The sequence below is a fragment of the Pristis pectinata genome, chromosome 8 (assembly GCF_009764475.1).
Source record: "Pristis pectinata isolate sPriPec2 chromosome 8, sPriPec2.1.pri, whole genome shotgun sequence".
NCBI lineage: Eukaryota > Metazoa > Chordata > Chondrichthyes > Rhinopristiformes > Pristidae > Pristis > Pristis pectinata.
In genome coordinates, this window is record NC_067412.1 from 73,047,179 (window position 1) to 73,064,659 (window position 17,481).

Below are 17,481 nucleotides of genomic sequence, written 5' to 3' on the forward strand. Positions count from 1 at the left end.
ATGCTTTCTATGATTCATCTATAAAAATTGGTGAGGGTTGATAGGGGCTTGCCAAATTTCTTTAGCTTCCTGAGGAAGGAGAGGCACTTGTGTGCCTTTTTGGCCATGGTGTCCATGTGGTTGGACCAGGTCAGGCTATTGGTGATGTTTACTCCTAGGAACTTGAAGTTCTCAACCATTTCCTCCTCAGCACCATTGATGTAAACAAGAATGTGTGCTCTGCCCCACTTCCTGAAGTTAATGACCAGCTCTTTTGTTTTGCTGTCATTGAGGGGAAGGTTTTTGTCATGACACCATGCCACAAGGCTCTCTATTTCCTTCCTGTACTCTGATTCATCATTATCTGAGATACAACCACTATAGTGGTGTCATCTACAAACTTGTAGATGGAGTTAGTGCAGAATTTGGCCACACAGGGAACACAGAATTGTGCTCTGTGGAATTCCTCTTTCACATATTGATTACATCAGATGCTATATTTTGCTTGTTGGCTAGGCTCATTTAATAACTTATGTGGATCATTCTCTGTACACCCTGCCTCAGAACATTGAGCAAAACATAAAATCAATTAATATGTTGAACTAATACTGATTCTCAACCCATTCTAACTTCAGAGACACAAGAGATTCTGCAGATGCTGGAATCTGGAGCAACACACACAAAATGCTGGAAGAACTCAGCACATCAGGGAGCATCTATGGAGGGAAATAAACAGTCGATATTTTGGGTCGAGACCCTTCATCAGGACTGGAAAATAAGAGGACAGAAGCCAGAACAGAAAGGTAGGAAGAGAGGGAGGAGCACAAGCTGACAGGTGATAGGCGAGTCCAGGTGAGAGGGGGGTAGGTAGGTGGTGGGGGAGGGGGAATGAAAGGAAATAATGTGAGAAGCTGGGAGGTGATAGGTAAAAGAGGTAAAGGGCTGAAGACAAAGGAATCCGATAGGAGAGGACAGTAGACCATGGAATAAAGGGAAGGAGGTGGGGAACCAGAGGGAGGAGATGGGCAGGTTGTGAGGGCAGGGGAGGGGAAAGAGAAGGAGAGGGATCCACAGGAATGAGGGAAAACAAAAGAGGGGGGAAAGGGGAAACAAAGGGGAGGGGTTATCAGAAGTTAGAGAAATCGATGTTGATGCCGTCAGGTTAGAGACTACCAAGGCGGAATATGTGGTGTTGCTCCTCCAACCTGCGCCTGGTCTCAAAGTGGCAATAGAGGAGGTCATGGACAGACATGTCAGTGTAGGAATGGAAAGTAGAATTGAAGCAGCTGGCTACCAGGAGATCCTGGCTGTTGCAGTGTATGAAGCGAAGGTGCTCGACAAAGCAGTCACCCAATCTGTGTCAGGTTTCACCTATGTAGAGGAGACCACACCTGGAGCACTGGATGCAATAAATGACAATACTCTAACTTCATTTGTTAAGCTGACTATATGAAATTTGTTCAATAAAAGTAATTGTTAGAACTCACTGGAAACACAATGGGTGAAAGCATATTCACCTCCGGACCTGATTTTAAATCCAACCCAGACTCTTGAGTAAAAGCCTGTCTATACACTGGATGTAAGTTCCTTATGAGAAATAGGTTTGTAATAAATGTGCATTCAAGCCCTTCTGATAATATTTCTCTAACAAGAAAATTTAAATGCATGAAATTTTAATAGCTAAAACATCATTCATCATTCTGGGCTGGATTCACAATGGAAATAGTTTTGAGGTAGTTTCAATTTTGTCCAAAGAGGCGCAACTTACACTAAGCTACTCACTATTTGTCACAAATTGAAAATTCAACGTTCTTAAGGTTGGCTGAGGATGGAGATCACAAGATACATAAAATGTGGAAGGCTATTTGAAGTATCCTGGATGATCCATGCCCATAAACTCTGGAGGACGCTTGTCCTCTTATGAAATCAAATGGTCTTGTCTTTGATCATGTGCACATATTGAATGCTCTTCAGCTAAAGGGAAGATTATAGGCATGGAAGTGCCACACCTCTAAATGTGGACTGAAGCTGGAGTTGCCCTTAATATGTTTTTCGCTGATTAAACTGTTACTCAAGAAACAAAGTATTTGTGTCTGAATGTAAAACTGGAAATTGCTGAAAATTTGAGGTTAGGTATGAAATCAAGGATGGAGATCCTTGATGAGACAGAGTTAGGAAGTCTCGCTTCCAATGGGCAAGGCTTTGGGGAGACCACACCAAGAGTACAGTATGCAGTTTTGGTTTCCTTAGTTATGGAAGAATATAATGTAGTAAAAGTTCACAAGCTTAGGTCCTGAGATAAGGCAAATGTCCTATGGACAAGGATTGGGAATAATGGATTTGTGCACCTTGGAGTTCAGAAGGATGAAAATGATCTTATTGAAACATAAGAGTATGAGGTATCTTAATAGGTTAAATGCTGCAAGGATGCATCTCATAGGGGTATAGTCATAGGATAAGTGGTCAACCTCTTAAGAATGAGATAAGGAAACATTTTCTTCTGTCTGATGATTGTGAACCTTTGAAATTCTCTGCCCAAGAGAGCTGTAGGTGCTGAGTTGTTGTAAATTTAGTGTTGAGATAGATTTCTAGGCTATTAGGGAATCAGGGGATCAGGCAGGAAAGTAGAATTGATGCCAAAAATCAGATTAGCCATAATCTTACGGAATGGCAGTCCAGACTAAAGGCAGCCTACTCCTGCTCCTGTTCCTGTGTTCTTATGCTCTTGCTGTCTTCAGTAAATCTATTTAATTATCCCCCTTGCAGGCACAGAGATCTGTTATCTGGTTGAGATTAAACTAGGCACTTTCAATTCAATCAGGAATTTCACATATTATTTCCATATATTGAAATGCATTTTAGTGGAGGTAGTAATATAGTTATTCCATGCAGACATGAGATCTAAATTAGCTCTACCCTCACTTACTGGACTCTCAGATGTTGCTTTTCTGTCTCAGGTCAGGGACAGGCAAATGCTTTTGCTTCTTTTCCTCTGCAAGCAACCATTCTGCTTTGTTCCTGGTTTTCCTATTTCCCCATTTTGTACCTGCTCTGGGGTTCTTTGTTATCAACCTCACATATGTGGTGTTTCCTCCCCTGCTCAGACTCATCACATAGCTTTTGTATTGCCTGTTTGTCTGTGATTGCTATTTTAATCCTGTTCCCTTCACCACTGATATACTTCTCGCATTTCACCGATAAAATGCACTTTTTCAGGTTTTATATCTCTGAGCATTTCCATAAATAATCAGAAATAGTTTGACAGTTACCCAGGCAAGAATATAGGACTCCAAAGATCCCGTTCACAGAGCTGTAAATGGTGTTCAGCAGTTGAACATCATCAAGGTCCACATCTCACATCTGTTGCAGCAGTGGCATACTCTTTCACTGATTTTTTTTGTACTGTTATAAATGGCTATGACTCTCCTAGGATCATAGATGTAATGCTTACCTGAACTCTGTTTACACTTAGCACACTAAACAAGTCTACAATATGCTCTGCTATTATTGCAGCTGCCTTTCGACTTAGTTGATATTTTCCCGTCTGGCACTTTCAGACAATAAGAAATTGCCATATGGAGGATCACTTGTTGAAATCTGAAAACTGCCAGTGGCATTAACTCAAGGGCACAATTATATAGGCCCAGTATAGACAGCATATGCCTGCACTTGGCTTTGATCCACCCAGAATGCCTTTTATAGTCCTATTACTGACTGCCAAGTAATGTAGGTTGACAACACTATTTCTGAAAATGGAACCACAATCTTGCAGAAAGTAAGGTGCTGATATCGAGGAAACTGCTTGGTGCAAATACAGTAAGTGTAGGTAGCATCCCAAATTAATTAGAGAAACTATTCAGAAACAATACTAGTAGAAGATACATATATTAAATTTCATTCCACCTTACCTCTGTTGATCAGACAGTTTAGATCACGATTTATTAGAGAACCATTAGTGGTCAGCTCTGTGGGCTATATTGTTCACTATCAGTTCCAACCCATGATGTTTAACAGGCTATCTCTAAAGACAGATTACTATATTTGTATTTACTTCTTTTTAATTGAGTATGGAAACTGGTTTCTGGAAGAGTTGGATAAATCACTTGTTCCAGAATATGATGAATGTGTACCTTTAATTATCAGCCATTTAATCCACTCCCTTTCAAAAGCTACCAAATGACTGTTCTTATCTCATCTGCATGGATTTAAATCCAAATCCACAGTGATATGCCCTCTGGAATGACCTATGCACCCAATCAGTTGTACCCAATTGCCAAAACAAAACACAATAACAATAAAACTGGATGGACCACCAAGCCTTGATCAAAGCATTAAATACAGGCATGATAAATGTATACTCAGATTAATTAATCTTGAAAATTCCTCTTCATGGACATCTGCAGATGTGTGTGTATATGGCTGCCCACCAACTGGCCAAGCAATAGCCTGATACTGTCAGTCTCAAAGAATTATATCTTTCACTCAGTATCCTAAACTCATCTACCACAATCCCTGTCCAAATCAGATGACTGACTTACCAGACACATCAGACTTGGTGACACAGTGGTATACTATTGACAGGGAGTGGCCTTAAGAACCCGTGACATTGACTTATTGAAAAGTTGGAAAATAGACAAAAAAAAAGATCTGGCAGTGTTTAATGATATATACATAAATTCAAGTAGTATATTGAGTAGGACAAGTAAATTGAAGGCAAGGGACATTAAATGTTAGCCCTATCAGCAATTCCAACATTGTATAGTAAAATAAAATAATTGTAAATGGGACTCTGGGGTTAGGTCCATTTAATGCATGGTTTATTTGGTTGACAGGCTTGAATGGGTGAATGTACATGATTGACGGGACTTTGACAATTTGTAAAGTTATTAGTGATAGTTGAGAGATCTATTTCTTATGTTAATTGATACAAGAAAGAAAGGTTCTTGATGTGCTAATTCAGTGTGTATGTTAATTATTCCTATCAGTAACTGGAGGCAGGCTGCTCTCTGGAGATGCTGAACTGTTTGTAATCTTTTTCTAGAAGTATAAAAGTCAGTCAGCATCCATTTTGTCTGCAACGATTTATAGATGGTTATTTCAGTTCTGTGGCAGTTCACAGTGGCTTGTATGAAATTTATTTTCGATCTTTTGGTTGGATTTATGGGCAACAGAATTCATGAATTGAAACCCAATCCCAGAAAAATCTAAACTTTTGTTACAGTTGTGACTATCAGAGAGACTAAAATTCTCTCATCAATTTTTTCTCATAGATGCATTTTATTGATATAGATATTGTTTAGTTTGAGATTATTCTTTCTAAAGGGCCTAGCCTACTAACCCCACCCTACAACTACCCAACAGTCTTGTTCTTTGTAATATTCTCTCTACATTAAGCAGCAGTTTTTTGTTGAATTTGTATTAATGCTTACCAAATTTGTCCTACATGTTATACATGCAAATAACAGTGCTGCATACGAAAGAACATGTGATAATTAATTTGCAAACATCTTTATCATGTCCTTTCGATAAAAGAAAATTAAAGACAGTACAATAAGCCAAACAAAATGGATCTATATTTTGATTTCCCATTTACTTGTCCCTCTTGTCTGGCTTGACTGAGAATGGGAATGAGTGTTTGTCATCTTTCATTAGCTGTGGCTTCCACTGGCAATGGACACCATCAATGTTCATCCTTAATTACCAGCTATGTTCTGGTCACTGATAAGCCCTGGGATCTTTGGATTGAGGATTCAGTGATGAAACTGCTGCTATGTGTCATTGATATTTGGTTAGTGTCTCCCTTGTTGGATATTCCCTGGCACTTCTGTAACTTGTTACATAACAGCCCATTATTTTTACTTAGACTCTGAATGCTTTTCAAGATAAACAATAGAATTCTTGACCAGCAGGTGTATCACAGAGTCCACCAGTGAATTTGTTCAGAGGGCACACATCCACAGCCAATGTTTGGTTTGCACCAGAAAGCTGAATTATCAAGAAGACTTCAGTGGAGCTGGTTGACTGCACTGTTAAGGTCAAATCCAGGCAGGCAAAAGCTAGATTTTGTGACAAGGAACTGGTTCATGACTGATGCCAGTTTTTTTTTTGTCAGAATACCACCTCTGTTATATCTTAGCATGGCAGCTTCAAACACAAAAGATGTTAAGACTTTTTCTTTAATTCACTAAAGGGATGTGGATATCACTAGGAAGACCAGCATTTATTGTCTAATCCTAATAGCCCTCAAGAAGGTGATTATGAGCTAATTCTTGGAATACTGCAGTCTTTCTGGTGAAGGTACTCCTACAATGAAATTGGGTAGGGAGTTCCAGGGTTTAGACCCAGTAATGATGAAGGAATAGAAACATACTTTCAAGTCAGGGTGGTGTGTGACTTGGAGGAAAACCTTTAGGCGGCAGAGTTCTCATGTACCTGCTGCCCTTATACTTTTCAGTGGTAGAGGTTATGGGTTTGGGAAGTGCTGTGGAAGTAGTCTATGGAATGAAAAGGGTTCATTTGATAACTGGTACACACATGGGGCAACAGAAGTGGTGGAGTGAATGCTTAGGGCTATGGGTGGTGGATGAGATGCCAGTCAAGCAGCCGCTTTGTCCTGAATGGTGTCGCATTTCTTGATACAAGATGTGAAGCTGGTGAGCTGGAGAATTTACTGTTGGCATGTGCCTTCTAGAGCAGCTTGCTTCTTACTGTCTGACTCCTAACGTGAGAGAGAGTGGTACGGGTCAGAGCTGGTGACAGGGTAGCAAGAGTCTGTTGGAGAATTCCTGTAACAATGCACTTTATTGAATTAAGCTGAGTTTAGTGTGTGCTGAACAACACTATTCTGGTGCAGAGTACTCTTCTACTGAGTATGCAGCAGTGCTGAAGTCCAAAGGGTGAAGGTTACACTCCCCACCTGAAGCCTGCCAATTTGCTGAGAAGGTTGTGAAGAGTCTTAATCTTTGCTGCCATCTTGCTTAATGACTTTTGTATGTTGGTGTTTGGTCAAGACTGATACCAATATAAATTAGATATGCATTATGTATTGATTTCTGTTCACTTATTCCTATCAGCCTTTTCCTATCATGAATACTGTCTAGAGATTGCTACTGTCTAGAAGACCATTTATCCATCTAAGTGGCTTTGGAGCTATGATTGAGGAATTCCTGCAGTAATTTCCTGGAGATGAGATGAGAGTCCTCCACCAAACATCACCATCCACCTTTGTGCTAATTATGATGCTGGTCAAGATAGACTATGCCCTTGATTCCTTTTTAATTTTACTAGAACTACTTGATCAAACATTCAACTAAATATTGTTTTAATGTCAAGGGTAGTCTATCACATGTTGCCTCCAGCACTCAACTCCTTTGTCAAGATTTGGACTAAAGCTGTATTCATACCTGATGCTGAATGATCCTTATAGAACCCAAAACAAACATGGTGTAGTAGGTTATCAATGACTATTTGCTGCCTGCTAGCAAAGTTAATGAACACTCTCAATCATTTTCCTGAAGATTGATGGCAGACTTTTGGGCAAGTAATTGGGCAGATTAGATTTGTCCTGCCTTCTGTGAACAGGACACACCTGGGTAGTTTGCACAAGAACATAAAACATAAGAAAGTAGGAGCAGTAGTAGGTTGCTTGGCTCCTCAGGTCTGCCCTGTCATTAAGGTGAGCCTGGCTGATCTGTCCCAGGTTTCATCTCCTCTACTGTGCCAGTTCCCCATGGCTTTCAATGCCTTGATTTATCCTTTTTAAATTATCTAACCTCCACACTCCCTGGGGTAGAGAATTCCAGAGATTCCCCTCCCTTTGTGAGAAGTTCCTACGCACCTCCGTTTTAAATGGCGTCCTCCTAATCTTGTAACTATGTCAACATGAGATTCTCTGACTAGTCAAAACATCTTGACATCTACCCTGTCATGACCTCTAAGGATTTTATATGTTTCAATAAGATCATCCTCATTCTCTTAAACTACAAATATATAGATCAAATTTCTTTAGCTGCTCATGATAGGACAACTCACTCATGCCAGGGATTCGCCTTATAAATCTCTTCTGGACTGCCTCTAATTTAATTGCGTACTTTCTCAAATAAGGAGACCAAAACTGTGTGTGGTACTCCAGGTGTGCCTCACCATTCGTATCCTGTACAATTGCAACAATACTTCCCTTTTTCCAACCCTTTTGCAATAAAAGCCAATATGCTTTTTGCCTTTCTAACCACTTGCTGCACCTGCCTGCTAACTTATTGAGATTTGTGTACAAGAACATCTAGATCCCTCTGTACTTAATGTATCTGCAATCTTTTTCTATTTAGGTAATAGTTTGCCATTAGATTCTTCTTACCAAAGTACAGAACCTTTTTTGTAACAGGATGAGGGGAAAATTGAAAGCACGCTTGATTCTTGTTCGACCAAATTTGGCTTCTAGAGTTGAATAGAAGCAGATGGGTCAAAATGACACTATTATACTCATCAGAAAGAATGTAGATTCAAACAGGCATGTAAGTTCACAGCCCACTTAGAGAAGTGTATGTCAGTAAGAGGTAGGAACAATCTAGAAATTTGTGCAACCAAGAGATCAATGATTGATATTGGTGACAAAATCTGATGTGTCCGTGTAAATCAAATACTATCTGCTATGAACCAAATCTTGTTATTGGACCAGTTGATCATAATTTTGTGTCCAAGCTGGATCCAGTGAAGACTTTGGGAACTGAAGGATTGTATCCACGTAAACCTGACAATGAAATAGAATTTTTTTGAAGCTAAAATCCAGAAATAGTCCAAAAGTTGATTCAAAGTTAAAACCTCTGAGAAGATCCGGAAGTCTTTGAAAACCAGTTACTTGACTAAATTTATGGATGTTGCTCATTAAATGTGTATATTGATGTTCTATGCATTTAACTGTTACTTTTTTTAAAAAGGGGAATGACATTGTAATGTGTTCTTAAGCCTGAAACATGTTGTTTTCACCAGGCATTTTGCATTTTGATCATATTGGACAAGAAAGTCAGATGGCATACCTACTTCTCAAGCAATATAACAGGAGCTCAATCGTGTTGACACCTTAGATGAGTATGGAAAGTGCAGGGGTAAAAGTAGAAAGGAAAATAGGGAAGCAGATGGAGGGTTTGAAAAAGTGTTGCAAGTAAAATTAAGGGAGATTCAAAGATGCTTCATGAAAACATGCAGGGAAGAGGATAACTAAGGAAAGTATGGTTCCGAATGAAAATTTTATATTAGTCCACAAAAGATTGGGATGATGCAGACAATGCAATTAAGGTGAAATCTGAAATATTAGATAAAATAAACATTGATAGAGAGGAAATATTAAGAGGTAAACAACATTAAAAGCAGATAAATTGCCCATTTTGAATAAAAAGTTTTGTTTACCAATAAAAGAAACGAGGGAGGAAATGGCAGGGTCTCTGATCATCATTCTCCAATTTTGGTGTTCAAACACTACCAATGTTTAAGAGAGAAGGGAATAGGCTAATCCCAGTGGGGTCAAATTATTAAAACCAAATTATGAGCAACTATTTCAATTATTGTTGTGAAAGGTATTGTTTAATCAAGATCAGCTAGCGTGGCTTTATTGAGGGAAGATTATATCTGACTAACTCACTTGAATTTTTTGATGAGTTAACAAGGAGAGTTGATAGGGCCAGCACACTTGGTATCTACATGGATCTTAACAAAACATTTCAGAAAATCCCACACAACAGACAGAGATCCAAGGCAAGGTTGCATGTAGCACTCAAAATACCTCAACAAAAGGAAGCACAAAAATATTATTTAATGGTGATTTTGTTGCTAGAAAGCTATTTCCCATGGGTTCTATTGACGTTAGTATTACTGTTATGCTTTTTATTGTGTGTTTTGAAGGCTTAAGCTGAAATATAGGGCATAATTAAGAAGACTGCAGATGATATAAAAATATGTTTGGGGTTCATAAGAAGAAAGCTGTCGGCTGCAAGAGTACTGGTTGGATGCACAAAAATATGGCATATGGAATTCAATCCACTTAATAGACTCCTCCAACCTGGTCTCTTTTAAGGATGCCATCCCTTTCTCTTAGTTTCTCCATCTCCACCATATCTGTTCGCAAGATGAGGCTTTCCATTCCAGGACATCTGAAATATCCTCCTTTTTCAGGAAATGTGCTTCCTCTCTGCTGTGATGATGGAGGAAATATGAATGAAGGCTCCCAAAATTTCTGCTTTCAACAAGCCCTCCCCCAGACAAAACATAGATATTGTTCCGTTGGTCCCCATTTTTCACCTTATTGGCCTCTGCATCCAGTACTTCATCCTTCATCATTTCTGCCAGCTGCAATGGGATCCCACCACCAGTCACATCTTCCCCTTCCCATCCCTTTCTGCTATCAGCAGGGACAACTCTCTCCGTGACTCTCTGGTTTGCTCATCCCAGTTGCATGCCATTTCAAATCTCTTCCCCATTCCCACACCGACCTGTTTGTCCTTGGCCTTCTCCACTGCCAGGGTGATGCCAAACGCAAACAAGAAAAACAAGAAGAACAGCAGCTCATAATCCACCTGGGTGGTCTGCATTGAGTTATCCAGTTTCAGGTAACCTACACCACCTGCACTCCTTTCTCTCTCCTTCTGATTCACTCAGCTTCTCTCAGCCCCTTTTAGCCAAACACCTCTCCTACTCACCCCCCCCCACCCCACCCACCAGCCCTCTTTTACCCAGTTCTATTTAGTCATCAGATTGCAGCATCTGCAGTGTCTTGTGCCTCCGCTTATCACCTTCCAGCGTCTCTCTCTACCTTCCCCCTCCTCTCCTCCCACCTGGCTCCACTTGCTCCTTCTATCTCTCTCTCCTTATCTGTCTCTACTTATCATCCACTTTTTCCCAACTCACAAGAAAGTTCTATCACTAGAGGCAAATGTCAAAAATAAGTACTTCTAGGACAACTATAACACGAATTTGGAGACAACATGAGATTCTGCAGATGCTGGAATCTGGAGCAACGCACACAAAATGCTGGAAGAACTCAGCAGGTCAGGCAGCATCTATGGAGGGAAATGAACAGTCAACGTTTCAGGTCGAGACCCTTCATCAGGACTGGAAAGGAAAAGGGCAGAAGTCAGAATAAGAAGGTTAGGGGAGGGGAGGAGCACAGGCTGGCAGGTGACAGGAGATTCCAGGTGAGAGGGGGAAGGCAGTGGGGGTGGGGAGGGGGGGAGATATAAGAAGCTGAGAGGTGATAGGTAGAAGAGGCAAAGGGCTGAAGAAGAAGGAATCCGGTAGGAGAGGGCAGTGGACCATGAAATAAAGGGGAGGTGGGGAATAGATGGGCAGGTCATGAGGGCGGGAGAGGAGAAAGAGAAGGGGTGAGGGCACCACAGGAATAAGGGAAGACAAATGGAGGGAGGAGGAAAAAAAAGTGGGGGAGAAGAGGGAAGGGGTTACCGGAAGTTAGAGAAATCGATGTTGAGAGCGTCAGGTTGGAGACTGCCAAGGCAGAATATGAGGTGTTGTTCCTCCAACCTGCATCTAGCCTCAATGTGGAAGTAGAGGAGGCCATGGATAGACATGTCAGTATGAGAGTGGGATGTGGAATTGAAGTGGCTGGCCACCGGGAGATCCTTGCTTTTGCAGCGGGCGGAGTGAAGGTGCTTGACCCAATCTGCGTCAGGTCTCACCAATGTAGAGGAGGCTGCACTGGGAGCACCAGATGCAATAAATGATACCCTCCGATTCACAAGTGAGGCGCTGCCTCACCTGGAAGGACTGTCTAGGGCCCTGAATGGTGAGGGAGGAGGTGAAAGGGGACAGATGTAGTGCCGGAGGGTCATCAGTGGGGAGGGACGAGTGGACAAGGGAGTCACAGAGAGGGGGTTCCCTGCAGAAAGCAGAGAGAAGAGGGGAGGGTAAGATGTGCCTGATGGTGGGATCCTGTTGGAGGTGACAGAAGTTGCGGAGAATGATGTGTTGGATACAGAAGCTTGTGGGGTGGTAGGTGAGGACAAGGGGATCCCTGTCCCTGTTATGTTGGGGGGGAGGGATGGGATGGGAGGGGATGGGATGAGGGCAGCTGTGCAGGAAATGGAGGAGATGCAGGTGAGGGCAGAATTGAAGGTGGTGGAAGGGAAAGGGGAGAGAGGTGTCGGAGATGGACCAAGTCAATTTGAGGGCAGGGTGGAAGTTGGAGGCAAAGTTGATGAAATTGACGAGCTCAACATGGGTGCAGGAAGCAGCCCCAATGCAGTCGTCAATGTAGCAGACAAAGAGTTGAGGGGCATTACCGGTGTAGGCTTGGAGCATGGACTGTTCCATGTAGCCGACAAAAAAGCAGGCATAGCTGGGACCCATGCGAGTGCCCACAGCTACATCTTTGGTTTGGAGAAAGCGGGAGGAGCCAATAGTGAAGTTGTTGAGGGTGAGTTCTGCCAGAAGGAGGAGGGTAGCAGTGGAAGGGACTGGTTGGATCGGATAACATGAATTCAATGTGATCATGGGCCCTCTATGCAAACTAAATTCCTGAAAAAGTCCCAATGCCTCCTGCAATAAATTTTATTCTGCACACTTGCCACATTGGCCTGCCTGTAGAACACTCTCAGTTTTTGCTGGATTGTGGATCACTGCTCCTGGTGTTTGGCTTGGAGATACCTAGACACATTCACTTAGTACTCCTGCAAAGAGTTAATACCAAGAGGCTGTCAGTTTTTCCTGAGCTTGAAGAAGATCACACTGTACTGTGTTCATTATCTTATTGACTGCTTTTACAAATATTCAAACTTCTACCCCACTGTGATAAGACTATTGAACGGTTCCCTTATATGATGGGTTGGACTCTGACCTCACATTCTACCTTGTTGTGACCTTGCACCTTATTGCACTGCACTTTCTTTGTAGCTGTGACACTTTACTCTGTACTGTTATTGTTTTTACCTGTACTATATCAATGCACTCTGTACTAACCCAATGTAACTGCACTGTGTAATGAATTGATCTGTACGACCGGTATGCAAGTCAAGTTTTTCACTGTACTTTGGTACAAGTGACAATAATAAACTAATACCAATACCAATACCAATACCAATTCAAGTTAGGAGCAAGAGTAGGCCTCCTGAGCCTGCTCCTCCATTCAATAATGTGATGGCCGATCTGATTGTAACCTTAACTCCTTATTTCCATTACATCTCATTTCTATCTCAAGTAGCTGGTGCCTTATTTTTAAACAGTGTCCCCCAGTATTATATTCTCCCACATCCTCTCCACATCTTCCCTGTAAAGATCTTTCAGTACCTTTAATGTTTCAATTAAGTTGCCTCTTCCCATTCTAAATTCCAACAGATATAATTTACATTTCTTCATATGATAATGCACCCATTCCAGGTATCAGTGTAGTTATCCTTCTCTGAACTGTTTCCAACACATTTACATCCCTTTTTAAATGAGATCATTACGATACACAATACTCTGGATGTGGTCTCAACAATGTTCTATATAACTGAAGCATAACCTTCCTTTTCTTTCTTTTTACAATATTTTTATTAAATCCATGAAAAAAATACAGAGTACATGCATCAAAAAAGAGAGTAAAAATACTACTGAATACATTGTGTAAAATCATACTTAGGATCACAATACTCTAAATTAACAATCACATATAATAGTTAGTTAGTAAAGGAAAAAAATTGAAATATTTTATTATAAAAGAAATCTACTCCTATTACCAAAAACCGAAGCTGTTTGATGGAAAAAAACAAGGAAAAACCCTTAAAAGCATAACAGTGTCAGCCAATATCTGTGTTTTAGTCACCAAGTCAGAGATTTTGAAAATAATTCAAAAAAGGTCCCCACAAGGTTTGAAAGTCTAAGTTAGATTCAAAAACTGAACAACGAACCTTCTCTAGATTCAGGTATAACATAACATCCCGTAACCATTGAGCATGAGTAGGCGGAGTAATTTCCTCCATTTAAGCAATACAGCTCTCCTGGCTATAAGAGAAATAAAAGCCAGAATGTGTAAATCAGAAGCCTTCAAAGTTATATCTTTTTCTCCAATGATCCCAAATAGAGTAGTCAAAGGATTAAGTTTAACATTTATTTTGAAAAGTACAGAAAAAGTATGAAAGACTTCTGTCCAATATTTTTTCAGACTCTGACACGTCCAGAACATGTGAATTAAAGAAGCCACTCTGTTATTACATTTGTCACAGTAAGGAGATATATTGGAATAAAAACGGGATAGTTTATCTTTAGACAAGTGAGCTCTATGGAACACTTTAAATTGGAGGAGAGAATGATGGACACATAATGACGAAGTATTAACCAATTTAAAAATTTCATTCCAAGTTTCCTCAGAAATTGACATCTGCAAATCTTGTTCCCAAGCGTTTTTAATTTTATCTAGTGGCACCTTATTCATTCCTAGTAATCTGTCATAAATATTAGATATTGAGCCATCCTGAATATATATTACATATAATAAATTTTTATCAGGACTCAAAGGAAAAGAATGTAATTGAGATCGAAGAAAATCTCTAATTTGTAAATATCTAAAAAAAATGAGTTTTTGGTAAATTATACTTGGTAGGCAATTGTTCAAACGAAGAAAGGTTTCCTCCAACAAACAGATCTTGAAAACAAGTAATACCTAATTTGTCCCACTCTTTAAAAACTACATCAGTCATAGAAGGTTTAAAAAATAATTAGAGAAAATGGGACTGCACAAAGAAAAACTCAATAAACCAAAATATTTTCTGAATTGTAACCAAATCCTCAAAGCATGTTTAACTACTAAATTATCTGTTAGTTTATTTAATAAGCTTCCTATATTTGTATCCAATTGCTCTTGCAATAAATGATAACATTCTGTTACATTTCCTAATTATTCACTGGGCTGAATGCAAATCATTCATTAGGACATCCAGATCCCTCTGCATCTCAGACATAGGCAATTTCTTAACATTTAGGTAATTTGCTTCTTTTATATTTTTCCTGCCAAGTTGGACAATTTCACATTTTCCCACATTATGTTCCATTTGCCAGATCTTGCCAACTCAAACTATCTATATCCCTTTGTAACATCCTTATGTTCTCTTCACAACTTATTTTCCTACCTATCTTTGGGTTATCAATCTATTTACCAACCATACTTTCATCCAGGTCATTTATGTAAATTGTACAAAGTTGAGGCTACAGCATCAGTCTCTGTAGCACCCTATGATTATATCCTGCCAACCAGGCGGCACGGTAGCGTAGCGGTTAGCACGACGCTATGACAGTGCTAGCGATCGGGGTTCAATTCCTGTCGCTGTCTGTAAGGAGTTTGTACGTTCTCCTGTGTCTGCGTGGGTTTCCTCCGGGTGCTCCGGTTTCCTCCCACATTCCAAAGACGTACGGGTAGGTTAATATGGGTTTAAAATAGGTGGCGCGGACTCGTTGGGCCAGAAGGGCCTGTTACCAAGCTGTAAATAAAAAACTTAAAACATTTTAAAAAATTTAAAAATTTAAAAAATGACCCACTTATGCCTTCTCTCTTTCTCTTGATTCCTAGCCAATCTTCCATCAACATCAATATCACCTTGTCAAAGACCTTCTGGAAATTTAGGTTTACTCCATCTAACTTTATCCATAGCACAAGTTATTTCTTAAAGAAATTTAATGAAGTGGTCAAACGTGATTTTACTTTCATAAAACCATATTGACTTTGCATCATTATCTTAAATTTTCCTAGGTGCCCTGCAATAAGATCTTTAATAACAGCATCTAACATTTTCCCTACAACAGATATTAAGTTAAATGGTCTGCACTTTCCTGCTGTTTGTCTCCTTTTTTGAATAAAGGAAGTTCTTTTGCTGTTTTCCTATTTAATGAAACCTTTCCCGAAACAAGGGAATTTTGGTAAATTAAACCCAAATTTTTTATCATTTGTTCAATTTTTGTAGCATGGCTGGCAAGGCCAGGGTTTATTACCCAACACTTTGCCCTCAGGAAGATTTTGTGAGCAGCCTCAGAGTCATAGATTCATACAGCATGGAAATAGGCCATTTGGCCCACCACATCCATGTTGACTAGTGGGTTACCATCTATATTAATCCCATATCCCAGTACTTGGCCATGGCCTTGTATGCCAAAGGGATTCAAGTGCTCATCTAGAACTTCAAAAATGCTGTCAGTGACTTTGCTTCCACCACTCTGTCAGACATGGTACACCACATACTCACCACACTCTGAGTGAAAAAGGTTCCCCACATATCCCCTCTAAATCTCTGCCCTGTCACCCTAAATCTATATCCTCTAGTTCTACCTACTGTGAATGGGAAAAGGTCTCCTGCAGTCTACCCTACCTATACCCCTCATAATTTTATATACCTTAAATATGTTCCCTCTTAACCTTTTCCATTCCAGGGAAAACAGACCTAGTCTCCCCAGTGTCTATTCATAACTGAAAATCTCCATCCCAGGCAACATCCTGGTGAATCTCCTCTGCACCCACTCCAGCAATGTCACATCTTTCCTATAGTGTGACCAGAACTGCATGTAGTACTTGAGCTAAGGTCTAAACCAATGTTTTATAAAGGTAGAGCATAAGGTCCCTGCTCGTGGATTCATTGCCCTGACTAGTGAAGGTCAGAATCCTATATACCTTCTTAAGCTACCTCTGTTGCTGCCTTCAAAGATACTTTGCACAGCAAAATCCCTCTGTTCTTCAATACTCCCCAGGACCCTATCATTCATCACATTTTTCCTAGCCTCATGAGTACTCACAAAATGAATCACCCCACATCTTATCTGGATTAATCTCCATCTGACATTTCTCAGCCTACTTCACCAACACATTGATATCACCCTGTAGCCTGACTGCCCTCCACACTGTTAATAACTCCACCAATCTTTGTGTCATCTGTGAATTTACTAACCATGCCTCCTACCTCCACATCTAAATCATTCACACATCTTACACACAGTAAGGAACCCAGCACTGATCCCTATAGAATATCACAAGTCACAAGCACAAAAACAACCCTCTACCTTCACCCTCTGTCCCCTATTACCAAACCTATTTTGGATCTAATTTACCAGTTTGCCCTGGATCCCTGGGCCCTAACCTAGATTGCCCTGGATCCCATGGACCAGTCTCCCATGTGGGACCTTGTCAAAGGCATTACTGAAGTCCACGTAAGCTACATCTACTGCACGGTCCTCATCAATACACTTTGTCACCTCTTCAAAAGAATCAGTCAGACTAGTCAGACAGGATCTGCCCTTGAGAAAACCATGTTAACTGTTTTTGATTAGTCCCTGCTTTTCCAAATGATTGTTAGTCTTCTCCCTCAGAATTTTTCTGATAACTTCTCTACTGCTGATGTTAGCCTCACGGTAATTACCCTCTGTAATTACCAGACTTTTCCCTGCTGCCCTTCTTGAAAAAGGGGACGATGTTTTCCATCCTCCAGTCATCTGATACTTCTCCAGTGGCCAGTGAAAATTATAAAAATCTCAGTCAGAGCC

The 17,481-nt window shown here is 40.4% G+C and overlaps 1 long non-coding RNA gene across 1 annotated transcript in view; it reads right to left on the reverse strand.

Moving 5' to 3' along the window:
• The window catches only part of LOC127573699 (uncharacterized), a 203,343-nt gene that overhangs the window by 17,966 nt on the left and 167,896 nt on the right, over positions 1-17,481 (reverse strand). The window lies entirely within an intron of this gene.